At 48.9% G+C, this 16,243-nt stretch overlaps 1 protein-coding gene across 1 annotated transcript in view; it reads left to right on the top strand.

The window, feature by feature from the left end:
- MYRFL (myelin regulatory factor like) overlaps nucleotides 1–16,243 on the top strand; it is a 75,919-nt gene that overhangs the window by 7,824 nt on the left and 51,852 nt on the right. The window lies entirely within an intron of this gene.

Raw genomic sequence — 16,243 nt, forward strand, 5'->3', positions numbered from 1 at the left:
AGCCTTTTGGAAACTTTTCGGACCATAGGCTGGATACCAAGACAGCGTTAAGCAAAGAGATCCCTTGTCTAGCTTAATGAGGAGACTGGGAGGATGGTAACTTTCAATCAAAGGATTATATTTTTATTGCAAAAACACACAAAGGTAACATAATACACATGGAGAATTGATAAGTATAGATTACTAGTTACCCTGGGGGCTGGGGGCTAAGAATAGGCCCTCAGTTTGGCTGTACTTGTCGTAAGAGGCGACTAAACAGCCACCGGGTAGATGGGACTCGTCAGCCTAGGAAGGCAGCTCATCTAAGAGAAGGAAACTCTGACCTCAAACCTCCACTGCCTTGTGGCTACATCCAGTTCTGGAAAAGGCTTCAGGAGTCAACCTCGAGGCAAAATCAGGAGCTGGAGTCCCTTAGGCAGTTCATGGCTGAACACAGTCATGTTCTGGCAACTCCTGCGACACCGCTGGAACCAACCGTATTGGCTTCTGCCTTTCCATTGGACCATTCCAGCGACGTGGAGAGGGGGGATTTGCTGCATGGGTAACAGCCTATCCTCCATACCTTCTTTACCCAGGCTTCGCGCACTGGAGAGGACACTCCAACTTCGCCATACGGCGTCGGCACAACACGGGAAGCAGCAGTTTACCGGTTATAAGTCTTTGCTCGATTGGCGTAGAGCATGACGCCAGGGGCTGCTTCCGACGGTGGGAGAGATCATTTCATCTCATTGGGCAGCTACCGCCCGCCTTAAGCTGGGCAGTCCCCAGCCAGTAAGGTGTTGCCTCGCCACGGTCCGTTAACCTCATGGGGTGCGTGGGGTTTAGGGTGAAAACCGACAAGCGGATCGACAACTCTGCACCATGCAACAGAAAACAGAAAACTACTGCCCTAAAGCTGGGCACCTGGAACGTTAGGACAATGACACCTGGCTTCTCTGATGACCTGCAAGAAATAGACGACGCACGCAAAACAGCTGTCATCGACATGGAGCTGAGCAGACTGCAGATGGACATTGTCGCCCTTCAAGAGACTAGGCTGCCAGATTCCGGATCTGTCAAGGAGAGAAATTTCTCATTTTTCTGGCAGGGAAAACCACCAAATGAAACCAGGGAACATGGCGTTGGCTTTGCGGTTAGAAATACCCTGCTGAAATCCATCATCCCACCTACTGTGGGAAGTGAAAGAATTTTGTCCCTGAAGCTCCAGTCATCAGCAGGACCTGTCACTCTCATCAGTGCTTATGCACCGACTCTGTCGTCTCCAGCAGAAGCCAAAGACAAATTCTATGATGACCTGGCCACCACTGTCAAGAAAATCCCTGTAAAAGAGCCATTGTTCCTCCTCGGCGATTTCAATGCTAGAGTTGGTGCTGATAACAGTTCATGGCCCACTTGCTTAGGTCAGTTTGGCACTGGGAGGATGAACGAAAATGGCCAACGCCTGCTAGAGTTTTGCTGTCATCACGGTCTCTGTGTCAGCAACACGTTCTTCAACACAAAGCCCCAACATAGAGTCTCTTGGAGACATCCAAGATCAAAGCACTGGCACCAGCTCGACCTGATCCTCACCAGACGCTCCAGCCTTCCCAGCATCAAGATCACACGCAGTTATCATGGTGCTGCCTGCGACACTGACCACTCCCTGGTGTGCAGCAGAGTGAAACTGCAAACAAAGCGACTGTATCACACGAAAAAGGAAGGAAGACCTCGCATTGATACCAGCAAGACCCGGGATCAGAGAAGAGTCTGCACAAGCGCTTGAGGAATCTCTTCCAGGCCCGGCCGACGCAAACGCATCCAACAGATGGGAACATTTCAAGAATACCGTTTACAACACCGCCTTGTCCATATTTGGCAAGAAGACCAACAAGGCGGCAGGCTGGTTTGAAGCCCACTCTGAGGAGTTGACACCAGTCATTGAGGAAAAGAGGAGAGCTCAAGCAGCATACAAGGCCTGTCCCAGTGAGCGCAACCTGCAGGTCCTCCGAACTGCTCACAGCAAAGTCCAACAGACTGCCAGGAGATGTGCTAACGACTACTGGCTCCAGCTCTGTTCCGAGATACAGATAGCAGCTGACACGGGCAACATCAAGGGGATGTGTGACGCGTGTGGCCTGCAGACGCGTGTGGTCTGCAGACGCGTGTGGCCTCTGGGAACCAAGTGCCTCTGGGAACTAAGTGCCAGGTAAGGCGCAAGAGTTTAGCATCTGGGCGAGGAGAAGGCAAGGAGACCTCTGAGTTTTGGAGAAGGAGAGGAGGAGGAGCAGGAGGAGGAGGTAAGTGTACTCATTCTAACGCTTTGTCTTTCTAACTCCCTGTCTTCTAACCTTAATCTTACCTTTAAAGCAACCTTAAATCAAAATTGAAAGTTAGCACCTAAGGGAGGTACATAGGGCTACTCGTGAGCAGGAGCAGAGTCCTACTCGTGAGTAAGAGCAGAGTCCTACTCGTGAGTAAGAGCCCAAGGGTCAGGCATTTAAATCAAAGTTGAAAGTTAGCTGCACCTAAGGTAGCACTTAATCGAAGGAAGGGAGGAGGATAAAGTGGAAAGCAGGTTTTTCTACTTGTTTAAATTAAACCTATACTTAACCCAGGTTAAACCTAATCTAAGTTAGAACATAACCTAAACAGGTCAGTAAATTGGGACATAGGATCTAGAGAGCAATAAATAATTAAACAAACCCAAATAAAAACTAGCTTGAGGTTACAAAAACAGTCCAGCCTAAGAGAACAGAACTAGGAGGGAAAGGACCTAGGAAGGGCCAATTCCCAACCCATTAAGAGCCCCAGTAGGCTAATCCAAGCAGTCCATTCAGGAGCCTGCAGAGTAGGTCACGCCCATCAGCAGCCATTTGCCTTCCTGAGCTTTTGTAAACTCACCTGGGAAGGCCAGCCCCCTTTCAATCAGGAAGGAAGGAGGGGGGAGGAGCCAGCCAGGAGTATAAAGCTAGGCGGGCCATCGCGTGAGGCTCTCTGCAGACGCGTGTGGCCTCTGGGAACGAAGTGCCTCTGGGAACTAAGTGCCAGGTAAGGCACAAGAGTTTAGCATCTGGGCGAGTTCAGCAGCAGGGCGAGGAGGCCAGGGCCCCATACACTGCCCTTCCTCTTCCCTTGAGAAGAGGGCTGCTATCCAGTGTACGGTTTTTAAAAGGACCCATAAATAAAACAACAACAACAACAAAAAAAAAGCTATGCAGTCAGACAGCCAGCAGCAGGGTGGGGGCTATCCAGTGTTCTGCATCGAGTGCCACATGTATGATTATATGCCTCTGGGGCATAAGTCATGGGTGTGTCCTCGGTGCAAGGAGCTCCAGGCTCTCAGGGAACGCGTCCGCTCCCTTGAAGCCTTGGTGGCCAACCTGGAGAAGCGCAGGCAGCCAGAGGAGGACCGTGGGGAGACTTCCGGGGACGATCAGGCTTCGTCCCAACCTCAGGCGTGCAGCTCCTCGGCTGCCCGGGTGGGAAGTCTCGGGACTGGAGGACGTCATCCTGGAGAGGAGGGAAACAATCCCCTGGGGGGGGATCCCTTCTCCAGGGGATGGGCCTGTATCCGAGCGCACTCGGGGTACTCCTCGGCGGGAGGGGGGTCGGGGGCTTCTTGTAGTGGGGGATTCGATTATTAGAAACATAGAGAGGGGGGTTTGCGACGGATGTGAGGACCGCATGGTGACTTGCCTGCCTGGTGCGAAGGTTGCGGACATCACTTCTCGTCTAGACAGGCTAGTAGACAGTGCTGGGGGAGAGGTAGCGGCTGTGGTGCATGTCGGCACCAACGACGTGGGCAAGTGTAGCTGGGAGGTCCTGGAGGCCAAATTTAGGCTTTTAGGCAGGAAGCTGAAAGCCAGGACCTCAAAGGTAGCGTTCTCTGAAGTGCTACCTGTTCCGCGCGCAGGGCCAGCTAGGCAGGTGGAGATCAGGGGTCTCAATGCGTGGATGAGACGGTGGTGTAGGGAGGAGGGGTTTAGATTCGTTAGGCACTGGGGAACGTTATGGGACAAGCGGGGCCTGTACAAGAGGGACGGGCTCCATTTGAACCAGAATGGAACCAGACTGCTGGCGCATAACATTAAAAAGGTGGCAGAGCAGCTTTTAAACTGATCCCTGGGGGAAGGCCGACAGGAGCCGAGGGGCATCCGGTTCAGGACTCCTCATCCCTATGGGATGAGGATGGGGAGGTTAGAGAACAACATGACAAAGGCAGGGTAGGAGAAGAAATTGGGAAAGGTAGGGTGATGGGATGTGATAAACGGTTTGGCACAATGAGAGGATGCGGGGACAAAGGAGCGAATAAGCAGCCCATCCTGGGGCATTCCGTGTATAAATGCTTTTATGCAAATGCCCGAAGTCTACGAGCAAAGGTGGGAGAACTGGAATGTCTGGTGACAAGGGAAAATATTGACATAGTGGGCATAACGAAAACCTGGTGGAATGCGGAGAATCAGTGGGATACCGCAATCCCGGGCTATAAACTCTACAGGAGGGACAGGCAGGGGCGTGTTGGAGGTGGGGTGGCCCTTTATGTTAAGGAAGGGATAGAATTCAGCAAAGTAGAGATTGAAGGTAGGTCCGACTCCACCGTAGAATCTCTGTGGGTTAAATTACCAGGCTTGAGCAGCGATGTAATACTGGGGGCGTGCTATCGTCCTCCAGACCAGAAATCTGATGGGGACCTTGAAATGAGGAAACAGATCAGGGAGGTGACAAGGAAGGACAGGGTTGTAATCATGGGGGACTTCAATTATCCTCATATTGACTGGGTCAATTTGTGTTCTGGTCACGATAAGGAAACCGGATTTCTTGACGTGCTAAATGACTGTGGCTTAGATCAGCTAGTCAAGGAGCCCACCAGAGGACAGGTGACTCTGGATTTAATTTTGTGCGGTACGCAGGACGTGGTTAGAGATGTAAACGTTACTGAGCCATTGGGGAACAGTGATCATGCTGCGATCCGTTTTGATGTGCACGTTGAGGGAAGAATACCAGGCAAATCTCTAACAAAAACCCTTGACTTCCGACGGGCGGACTTCCCTCAAATGAGGAGGCTGGTTAGAAGGAGGTTGAAAGGGAGGGTAAAAAGAGTCCAGTCTCTCCAGAGTGCATGGAGGCTGCTTAAAACAACAGTAATAGAGGCCCAGCAGAGGTGTATACCGCAAAGAAAGAAGGGTTCCACTAAATCCAGGAGAGTGCCCGCATGGCTAACCAGCCAAGTTAGAGAGGCTGTGAAGGGCAAGGAAGCTTCCTTCCGTAAATGGAAGACTTGCCCTAATGAAGAGAATAAAAAGGAACATAAACTGTGGCAAAAGAAATGTAAGAAGGTGATAGGGGAGGCCAAGCGAGACTATGAGGAACGCATGGCCAGCAACATTAAGGGGAATAATAAAAGCTTCTTCAAATATGTTAGAAGCAGGAAACCCGCCAGAGAAGCGGTTGGCCCTCTGGATGGTGAGGGAGGGAAAGGGGAGATAAAAGGAGACTTAGAGATGGCAGAGAAATTAAATGAGTTCTTTGCATCTGTCTTCACGGCAGAAGACCTCGGGCAGATACCGCTGCCTGAACGGCCCCTCCTAACCGAGGAGTTAAGTCAGATAGAGGTTAAAAGAGAAGATGTTTCAGACCTCATTGATAAATTAAAGATCAATAAGTCACCGGGCCCTGATGGCATACACCCAAGGGTTATTAAGGAATTGAAGAATGAAGTTGCAGATCTCTTGACTAAGGAATGCAACTTGTCCCTCAAAACGGCCACGGTACCAGAAGATTGGAGGATAGCAAATGTCACGCCTATTTTTAAAAAGGGAAAGAGGGGGGACCCGGGAAACTATAGGCTGGTCAGCCTAACATCCATACCGGGTAAGATGGTGGAATGCCTCATCAAAGATAGGATCTCAAAACACATAGACGAACAGGCCTTGCTGAGGGAGAGTCAGCATGGCTTCTGTAAGGGTAAGTCTTGCCTCATGAACCTTATAGAATTCTTTGAAAAGGTCAACAGGCATGTGGATGCGGGAGAACCCGTAGACATTATATATCTGGACTTTCAGAAGGCATTTGACACGGTCCCTCACCAAAGGCTACTGAAAAAACTCCACAGTCAGGGAATTAGAGGACAGGTCCTCTCGTGGATTGAGAACTGGTTGGAGGCCAGGAAGCAGAGAGTGGGTGTCAATGGGCAATTTTCACAATGGCGAGAGGTGAAAAGCGGTGTGCCCCAAGGATCTGTCCTGGGACCGGTGCTTTTCAACCTCTTCATAAATGACCTGGAGACAGGGTTGAGCAGTGAAGTGGCTAAGTTTGCAGACGACACCAATCTTTTCCGAGTGGTAAAGACCAGAAGTGATTGTGAGGAGCTCCAGAAGGATCTCTCCAGACTGGCAGAATGGGCAGCAAAATGGCAGATGCGCTTCAATGTCAGTAAGTGTAAAGTCATGCACATTGGGGCAAAAAATCAAAACTTTAGATATAGGCTGATGGGTTCTGAGCTGTCTGTGACAGATCAGGAGAGAGATCTTGGGGTGGTGGTGGACAGGTCGATGAAAGTGTCGACCCAATGTGCGGCGGCAGTGAAGAAGGCCAATTCTATGCTTGGGATCATTAGGAAGGGTATTGAGAACAAAACGGGTAATATTATAATGCCGTTGTACAAATTGATGGTAAGGCCACACCTGGAGTATTGTGTCCAGTTCTGGTCGCCGCATCTCAAAAAAGACATAGTGGAAATGGAAAAGGTGCAAAAGAGAGTGACTAAGCTGATTACGGGGCTGGGGCACCTTCCTTATGAGGAAAGGCTACGGCGTTTGGGCCTCTTCAGCCTAGAAAAGAGATGCTTGAGGGGGGACATGATTGAGACATACAAAATTATGCAGGGGATGGACAGAGTGGATAGGGAGATGCTCTTTACACTCTCATATAATACCAGAACCAGGGGACATCCACTAAAATTGAGTGTTGGGCGGGTTAGGACAGACAAAAGAAAATATTTCTTTACTCAGCGCGTGGTCAGTCTGTGGAACTCCTTGCCACAGGATGTGGTGCTGGCGTCTAGCCTAGACGCCTTTAAAAGGGGATTGGACGAGTTTCTGGAGGAAAAATCCATTTTGGGGTACAAGCCATGATGTGTATGCGCAACCTCCTGATTTTAGGAATGGGTTAAGTCAGAATGCCAGATGTAGGGGAGAGCACCAGGACGAGGTCTCTTGTTATCTGGTGTGCTCCCTGGGGCATTTGGTGGGCCGCTGTGAGATACAGGAAGCTGGACTAGATGGGCCTATGGCCTGATCCAGTGGGGCTGTTCTTATGTTCTTATGTTCTTATGTATGATGGTATCAAGCAGGCCCTAGGTCCAACACAGAAGAAAATTGCCCCTCTGAAGTCTGCCACAGGCGAGGTCATCCAGGATCGGGCATAGCAGATGGAACGCTGGGTGCAGCACTACTCTGAGCTATATTCCAGAGAAAATGTAGTCACCGAAGAAGCACTGAACAACATTGAGTGCCTGCCTGTGCTGGAAGAGCTTGACAGTGAACCAACCCTAGAAGAACTTCACGTGGCCCTGGACTCCCTTGCCTTTAGCAAGGCACCTGGAAAAGACAGCATCCCTGCTGAAGTCCTAAAATGCTGCAAAGAGATCATCGTCACTGAGCTGCATGAAATCCTCTGTCTCTGCTGGAGAGAAGGTGGAGTACATCAAGACATGAGGGATGCAAACATCATCACGCTGTACAAGAACAAAGGTGACAGGGGTGACTGCAACAACTACCGCGGCATCTCTCTCCTTAGCATTGTAGGAAAGCTGTTTGCCCGAGTTGTACTAAAGAGGCTCCAGGTACTTGCAGAGAGCGTCTATCCAGAATCGCAGTGTGGATTCCGAGCCAACAGGTCCACCACTGATATGGTATTCTCCCTTAGACAACTGCAGGAGAAATGCAGGGAACAACGACAGCCACTCTTTATAGCTTTCATAGATCTCACAAAGGCTTTCGACCTGGTCAGCAGAGACGGCCTCTTCAAGATTCTCCCCAAGATTGGATGTCCACCCAGGCTCCTCAGCATCATCAGATCTTTCCACAAGGACATGAAGGGCACTGTTGTCTTCGATGGCTCCACATCAGACCCTTTTGACATCCGAAGCGGAGTGAAGCAGGGCTGTGTTCTTGCACCAACCTTGTTTGGGATTTTCTTCACTGTCCTGCTGAAGCAGGCCTTTGGAACTGCAACAGAAGGCATCTATCTCCGGACCAGATCAGACGGAAAGCTCTTCAACCTCTCCAGACTGAGAGCAAAATCCAAAGTCCAGCTGAAATGTCTGCGTGACTTCCTCTTTGCCGACGATGCAGCTGTCACTACCCACTCTGCCAAAGATCTCCAGCAGCTCATGGATCGTTTTAGCAAGGCCTGCCAAGATTTTGGACTGACAATCAGCCTGAAGAAAACACAGGTCATGGTTCAGGATGTGGACTCACCTCCCTGCATTACAATCTCTGAGCATGAACTGGAGGTTGTCCATGACTTTGTGTACCTTGGCTCAACGATCTCCGACACTCATTCTCTCGATACCGAGCTAAACAAGCGCATCGGTAAAGCAGCTACCACGTTTTCCAGACTCACAAAGAGAGTCTGGTCCAACAAGAAGCTGACGGAACATACCAAGATCCAGGTCTACAGAGCTTGCGTCCTGAGTACACTTCTGTACTGCAGCGAGTCATGGACTCTTCGCTCACAACAGGAGAGGAAACTGAGCGCTTTCCACATGCGCTGCCTCCGACGCATCCTCGGCATCACCTGGCAGGACAAAGTTCCAAACAACACAGTCCTGGAACGTGCTGGAATCCCTAGCATGTATTCACTGCTGAAACAGAGACGCCTGCGTTGGCTTGGTCATGTCGTGAGAATGGATGATGGCCGGATCCCAAAGGATCTCCTCTATGGAGAACTCGTGCAAGGAAAGCGCCCTATAGGTAGACCACAGCTGCGATACAAGGACATCTGCAAGAGGGATCTGAAGGCCTTAGGGATGGACCTCAACAAGTGGGAAACCCTGGCCTCTGAGCGGCCCGCTTGGAGGCAGGCTGTGCAGCATGGCCTTTCCCAGTTTGAAGAGACACTTTGCCAACAGTCTGAGGCTAAGAGGCAAAGAAGGAAGGCCCATAGCCAGGGAGACAGACCAGGGACAGACTGCACTTGCTCCCGGTGTGGAAGGGATTGTCACTCCTGGATTGGCCTTTTCAGCCACACTAGACGCTGTGCCAGAACCACCTTTCAGAGCGCGATACCATAGTCTTTCGAGACTGAAGGTTGCCAATACAATACATACAGATTACTAGTACTTGTCTGGTGTACCTAGCTAATGGTGAATGCACGTGCTATGTATTTGGGTGCATCCGAAAAGGAATCAGAAATGGCTAAGGTGTAGGGAAGTATTTAGGGGTTCCTTAATCTGCTAAACCCAGTTGCTGACTAAAGATGGGGGAGAAGGGAGGGATAGGGAAGAGGGGAGGGAGTGTAGACGCCAGATATATTTACCTGTCCGGGGGGGGGGCAGTTGGAGGAAGAGTCCCATGTAGGACCACTCCCGCAGGAGAGCAATCAGAGAGAGAGAGCATGTGCTCTGAGTTCTCTCTTATAAGAGTTGTCTTTGACCTGGAAGTTGACCTAAACTGACCGGAAGTATCCCAGAGCTGTGCACATGCTCAGTAACACACAATGGTACACGTGGAGTATGTGATGAACCGGAAGGAAGGCAGCTTACCAGCCAGGCTGACCTTCTGGGGGAGGGAGGCAATTTGCATAAGGTGCTTAAGAGTGTTAAAGCTACAACAAAAGAACAATAGACTTCCTCCTCAGTAGGTGCATGCTTGTTTTGCATAATCAGGAGACACAGTGATTAGGTTCTACATTGACCTGCAAGGAATTGGGGGTTGTGTAATTCATGTGCTTGTAGCTTGGCCATGGCCCTTAGAAACATGTGCTGGGGGAGGAGTGGCCTGCTTGCTTGGTCTGTATAGTCCAAAATACATAACTAGATATAAAAACACAACTTAAAAGGGAAAAGGGGATTTTCACGTAACAGGGTTGCTGAATCCTGTTTCTACTCCCCACTCCCTCCTTAAGGGGTTCCAGATCAGTGTTTGCGAGGCACTTGCAGGTATGCAATCCAGGCAGGAACTGACATGGTTTAAGCGCTGCTCTTTCCTCGTTCCCCCTCCTTTCCATTGAAAATCTTCCCTTCTTGATGCTTTATAGTGCAGTAGGAGCTGGCATGCTCGCATTATGCATGGCTCCGCTGTCACACATCACTTGGCCCTAAGCCAGTGGCACACCTGGCTCACTCAGACATCACAGGGAGAAGGCACAATGGAGATGGCAGACTCTGAGGACATGTGGAGCCAAAGTCATGAGATCACGGCAAAGATCAGCATCTTGAGCTGTGAGCAGAGGGTGATCTGAATACTCCTTGAATACTGATGATATTCTGGCCTGTCCAAATATATGTCTGTCTCTATCTTCCTGAATTTAAAGTTCTGTTTTGGAGTAATACTAGTGACTTAGGGCCCAATCCTATCGGACTTTGCAGCACTGGTGCAGCTGCAAAGCAACCCTGAGTTAAGGGAATGTTTGCACCCTTCCTTTGAGAAGCCCTCTGTGATTGCCCCCCTACTACAAAATGCAGCACATGCCCAGTTGACATGGCTGCATCAGCACTGGAAAGTTGGATAGGATTGGGCCTGGATGAACACTAGACAGTAGAGCGCAGGCTCGGCGCTGGAGTTAGCCCTGTGTGGGCTTGCATTGGGCTAGCTTGGGTGCTGGGCCTGCAGTAAGACTTACAACATGTTTGTGACAGTGTGCACCAGCATAAGCTAGCATGCCAGACTCTGGATTGGACCCTTAGTTCTCTGTGCCCCATGTGAGTGTCTAATGAACACAAAAGGAGTGCAAGATGGGAGAACTGGATTCATCCATGAATGTATAAGTAATTGTGGTGTTTGCCCGTCTCTCTATACATTGAGCTGCAATTATGCTGCACTGTTGTCCTGTTTTTGTCATGTTCATGCCTTGGGTTATGCAAAGCCTTTCAGTTTTGCCGCTCAAAGGCCTGTATAGTCCTGATTGCATTCCTTTTATTCAACTTATCCAGCCCTTCTCCATTTCTGCAACCACGTAAACAAATACTCAGGTTAGGATCTGTCACGGGTTGAACCCCGGCCTGACTGGTAATTTACTGGCTGCACAGTATCAGGCCTGAAGCCTTGGCCAGACCAGGAGTGCACAGCATCCTGGGAGCTTCATGCTGATGCAATATCTGATGATATTGCATCAGGTGATCTCATGTGTGTGTGTGTGTGTGTGTGGCAGCAGCTGCACAGTCAGCCTGACTATGCAGTAATTCCCAATGCTGTGATTGGCTGCAAGAAACATAAATGTCCAGCAGAGGCAAGCAAGTGTGTGGAAGAAGCAGAGCACTGTGAGCCGGAGGCTACATTGGTTGGAGAGTGGATCGTGTACCGTTTGTACTACTTGGACTTGTAAATATCTGTACATAAGTAAAGGAGGAGTGTGGTGGATGACTTCTGCCTCTGAGTCTTCCTTGTTGCCGGGGGTGATTGTGGTTCGGCCGTGAGGCACAGAAACATCAAACTGCTGTGCAAAGCAGCTCGTAACAGGTTATGGGCCAGCACGCGACAGCTTATGAGCTGAGAGCACAGGACTTTAATTTACGTTTGCTGTGCCAAGTTTTGCCCTAACCAAAACACCCCGGTGAGTCTGCTGAGCGTCGTTTATCTCAGAGACCTTTGTACAGAACTGCATGATGGCAGTAGTCCAAGGATATCCACTCACAAGGCTAAATGTGCACAATTACAGGGGCTGGGCTGTGAAAATGAAAGCCCTGCTTGTGAAACAGTCGCTGTGGGCAGTGGTGGACACTGCGGAGCTTGATGAGGACAGCGAAGAACTGACCAACGCAAATGAGCAAGCCCTGGCCACAATCATTTTGGGTCTGGAAGACTCTCAGCTTTTCCACATCCGCGGCTTGGAGTCAGCGCACCAGTGCTGGAATGCACTCCGTGCGGTGTATGTGTCTGACTCAGTCGTGTCGAAGGTCAGCCTAACAAGAAGGCTGTACTGTAAGCACCTGGAACCTGGCACGAGCATGACTGAGCATTTACGTGCCATGAGGCAGCTATGCGCCGACCTAGAGGAACGAGGACTTCGAATTTCGGAACTGCAACAGGTGGTTATAATTTTGTCTTCCCTCGACGAATCATGACACGATGGCAACGACCTTGGAAGCCCTCCCAGAGCGGCAGCTAAGTCTGTCCTACCTAACCGGCAGGTTGATGGAGGAAGAAATGAAGAGGGCTGATAACCGCTGGGAGCGTGGGCTAACTGCCAAGGCATCTACAGCGAGGGAGGATGTTCCACTTAAAGCAGCTGTCCAGGGAAAGGGAGAGAGCCCTGGAGTGTTTGTTGTGCAGCGTTGCTATGTCTGCAGATCTACACGGCATCTACGACGTGAGTGTCCCTCCCTGAAAGATCGCTTTGCAGGGAGGAAAGATACCAGGCGGAGGAGGGGCGGCAAGAGCTCCGACGTGTCCGTCGTTCAGCTGGTGGAGCAAGAGAGCGAGCACGAGTGGCTGCTAGACAGCGGAGCCAGCCAGCATGTGGCCTGCCAGAAAGAACTGTTTACATTCCTGCAACCAACTTCAAAAGCTACTGTACATTTAGCTAACGGACTCGACTCCCCAGTGCAGGGGGAGGGCACAGTGACGGTGCCAGGATTTGATGGGTCTGTATGCAATGTATTGTATGTACCTGAGCTCAGACATAATTTACTGAGTGTTACTGTGTTAGATAGAAAGGGGTATTGTGTAACATTTGACCAAGGGAAATGTAAAATTTTGCGTGGTGATAAGGTCTGTGCGCAAGGCACAGAAAGAGGTGGCCTTTACGTACTTGACAGTACACTATTTGAAGGTGCCACAAACCTCTGCAGAAATGAGGCAGAGCATGACAGTTGCTGTCACATTTGGCACAGAAGACTGGGGCATCCATCCTATGCTGTGCTAGAAAGGACGGTGCAGAACGCCAGTGGCATAAAATTAGAGAAATGCCAAAGGTACCTTGATTGCCAAACCTGTAAAAAGGTAAAATCAAAGGCCTGTCCTGTCAACAAGAAGAGTGACAGACAAACGGACAGAATGTTTCAAGTGGTATCAGCAGATTTGATAGGGCCACTTGATACGTCCGTGGGGGGAGCAAAATACGCTCTGACTTTGATCGATCACCATTCCAGGTTCAGTTACTGTTTTCCACTTAAAAGTAAATCTGACACCTGTCAGCGCATACGTGAGTGGGTGAAGTTCATGGAACAAAAATATGCCCGTAAGGTTGGGGAATTGCAGACCGACCGAGGCACAGAATTCACATGTGCAGAATTGGAAAATTGGCTGAAAGCACAGGGCATACGTCACAAGCTAACAAACAGGGGAGTGCCTGCAGAAAACGGGATGGTAGAAAGACGCAATGGGTTATTGCAAACAAAAATGAATGCATTGTTGTCTGACGCGAATCTGGGCAGACGTTATTGGGCTGAGGCCATGCAGACCCCAAACTATCTAATAAATCGTCTGTGGACATCTGGAATTGGCAAGACACCATATGAGGCTTTATACGGGAAACGCCCTTCCCTAAGACACCTCCACATTTTTGGTGTGTCTGCCTGGGTCCAAATCCGCAAGGGACAAAAACCTGGGAGTGAAACGGAAAAACTGACGTTTCTGGGCTATGACACTGGCTCAAAAGCTTACCGTTTCTGTGACAGGAATTGTAAATTAACAATCTCCCGGTCAGCGGTGTTTAATGAATCAGAGGGGTGGAACAGACTTTCAGCCAAAGCAAAGCACAGTAATATTGCCTGGAACACCAGCCGGCAATCTGCCAAGGCAGACAGATAAGAGCAGGCTGGAGGGGCCGAGTGCTGAGCAGAGGCAAAGGGAAGAATTAACCCTGAAACTGCCGAAATCAGAGCCAGACTCCGAGGAAACAAGTAAATCTGACATACCGAGGCGTTCAGAAAGGGCAAATAAGGGAATGCCTCCCAGTAGGTATGGTTATGATGGTGAAACAAATTTTGTCACTATATGTAATGTGAAAACAGCAAAAGAAATTGTGAAGTGTAATAAATTGCATTGCATGCCCTGGGAAAGAAAACGTAATCTAACGTGTGTAACAAGCTGTGAAAAGATGTATGTAAATGAAATACTGAAATGTACCCACTGTAATGAAAATGTTGCCTTGCTGAAGGGAAATGTAACCATGAATGTAAATGCACTGCACAGCCAGAAATTAGGAGGGGTGTCACGGGTTGAACTCCGGCCTGACTGGTAATTTACTGGCTGCACAGTATCAGGCCTGAAGCCTTGGCCAGACCTTGGCAGTGCACAGCATCCTGGGAGCTTCATGCTGATGCAATATCTGGTGATATTGCATCAGGTGATCTCATGTGTGTGTGTGTGTGTGTGGCAGCAGCTGCACAGTCAGCATGACTGTGCAGTAATTCCCAATGCTGTGATTGGCTGCAAGAAACATAAATGTCCAGCAGAGGCAAGCAAGTGTGTGGGAGAAGCAGAGCATTGTGAGCCGGAGGCTACGTTGGTTGGAGAGTGGATCGTGTACCGTTTGTACTACTTGGACTTGTAAATATCTGTACATACAGTAAAGGAGGAGTGTGGTGGATGACTTCTGCCTCTGAGTCTTCCTTGTTGCCGGGGGTGATTGTGGTTCGGCCGTGAGGCACAGAAACATCAAACAGCTGTGCATAGCAGCTCGTAACAGGATCACTGGGCATCTCTAACCTATTTTACGACTGTGTGCCTGGAGGTTAGAAACACTTCTGATTTGAGGGGGGCGGAGCTAACTCTCAGCGAGGTTGCAGTGATCTTTGGGGGCTCCCGAAGAGACTGCGAAATAGATGTGTTTTCATGTGCCTAAACAACAGAGGCACGCTTCGGTGCCAGGAAGACTGTACGAAGAGCTGAGAGCTTGAACGGGGGGGGGGGGGGTTCCTTAGAAACAGGCAATTCCAAGGATTTCTCTCTGTTTTGTTCTGTGCTGAATCATATCTATCCCGGGAGCCATATTGGAGAAGCTCGGAGAGCTGAGAACCCGTCCTCCCATGGCCTAGATACAACAACATCGCAGCGAAAAAAGCTATTAAGAGTGAGTGAACTTGGCTCGTTAAAAAGTTTTACCGAGAACTGTAAGTAAGAAGTCTGGAGGAGGAGAAGATAATTCAAGATTATTTACGCTGGCCGTTAGCCACCCAGGGGGGGAATAGGTGAATTGATATTTCCCCTGCTGGAGTAAGTACAAGATTATATATTTTTTAATGGTATGTACCGAAGAGAAATAAATAAGTAATTTTCAACGAAGGAAATAAAGTCTATTTTCGTTTTCCTAGCAAAAAGCCTTTATTTAAGCCTGGACATTGTTACTTTCGGTTTCTCAGCAAGAGGCTTGAATTTCTTTTTTCTGTTTTTGGTCTTTTAAAGGCATACGAACCTAATTTGACTGTGTGGAAAAAATTTGGAAAGTAGCCTTAGATACAAAACTAGAAAGTAGCCCTGCAGGAAGTGGTTCGAGTTGGTGTTGATAAAAATGGCTTTTGAAAATCTAAAAGATGATCATGAAAGCCAGGCCTGGTTGGTGGATTTTCTGATGGATTTTAGAAGAGAAATGGAGCAACAAGTCAGAGAATAAATTGGGCAAATAAGCTCCTCCCTTGTAAGCTCACGGGGATGGATTATAAACAATAGAGAAGAAAAAAGAATGGATCAGATGTCAGGTGAGGTTAAAGAAGTGAATCAGATGTCGGGTGAAGTTAAAGAAGTGGAGTATTTTGAAATGGGACACGAGATGGAAGAAGCAATTGTCATAATAACTAAGAACCTTAAGGAAGGAAAAAGAGGAAATGTTCAGAGAGTAAGCTGTCTCAAGAAGAGGAAGAATTTATGGATTGAATTCAAGAATAACAGAATGAAAAAGAAGAAAGAAAAACGGGGGGGGCTTAAGAAGAAAAAGAAGAAAAACAGGAAGCGGAAGAACCAGTCGGAGGACTAAGAGGGAACACCAATAAGACAGAGTACAAAGTAAACAATAAGAAGGTCAAAATGGTTGAGTAATAAGTAGAATTTTTTTTTAAAATTATATTAAATTAAAATAGATGCAAATGAAAATTTGAAATATA

The sequence above is a fragment of the Tiliqua scincoides genome, chromosome 7 (assembly GCF_035046505.1).
Source record: "Tiliqua scincoides isolate rTilSci1 chromosome 7, rTilSci1.hap2, whole genome shotgun sequence".
NCBI classification, from domain to species: domain Eukaryota; kingdom Metazoa; phylum Chordata; class Lepidosauria; order Squamata; family Scincidae; genus Tiliqua; species Tiliqua scincoides.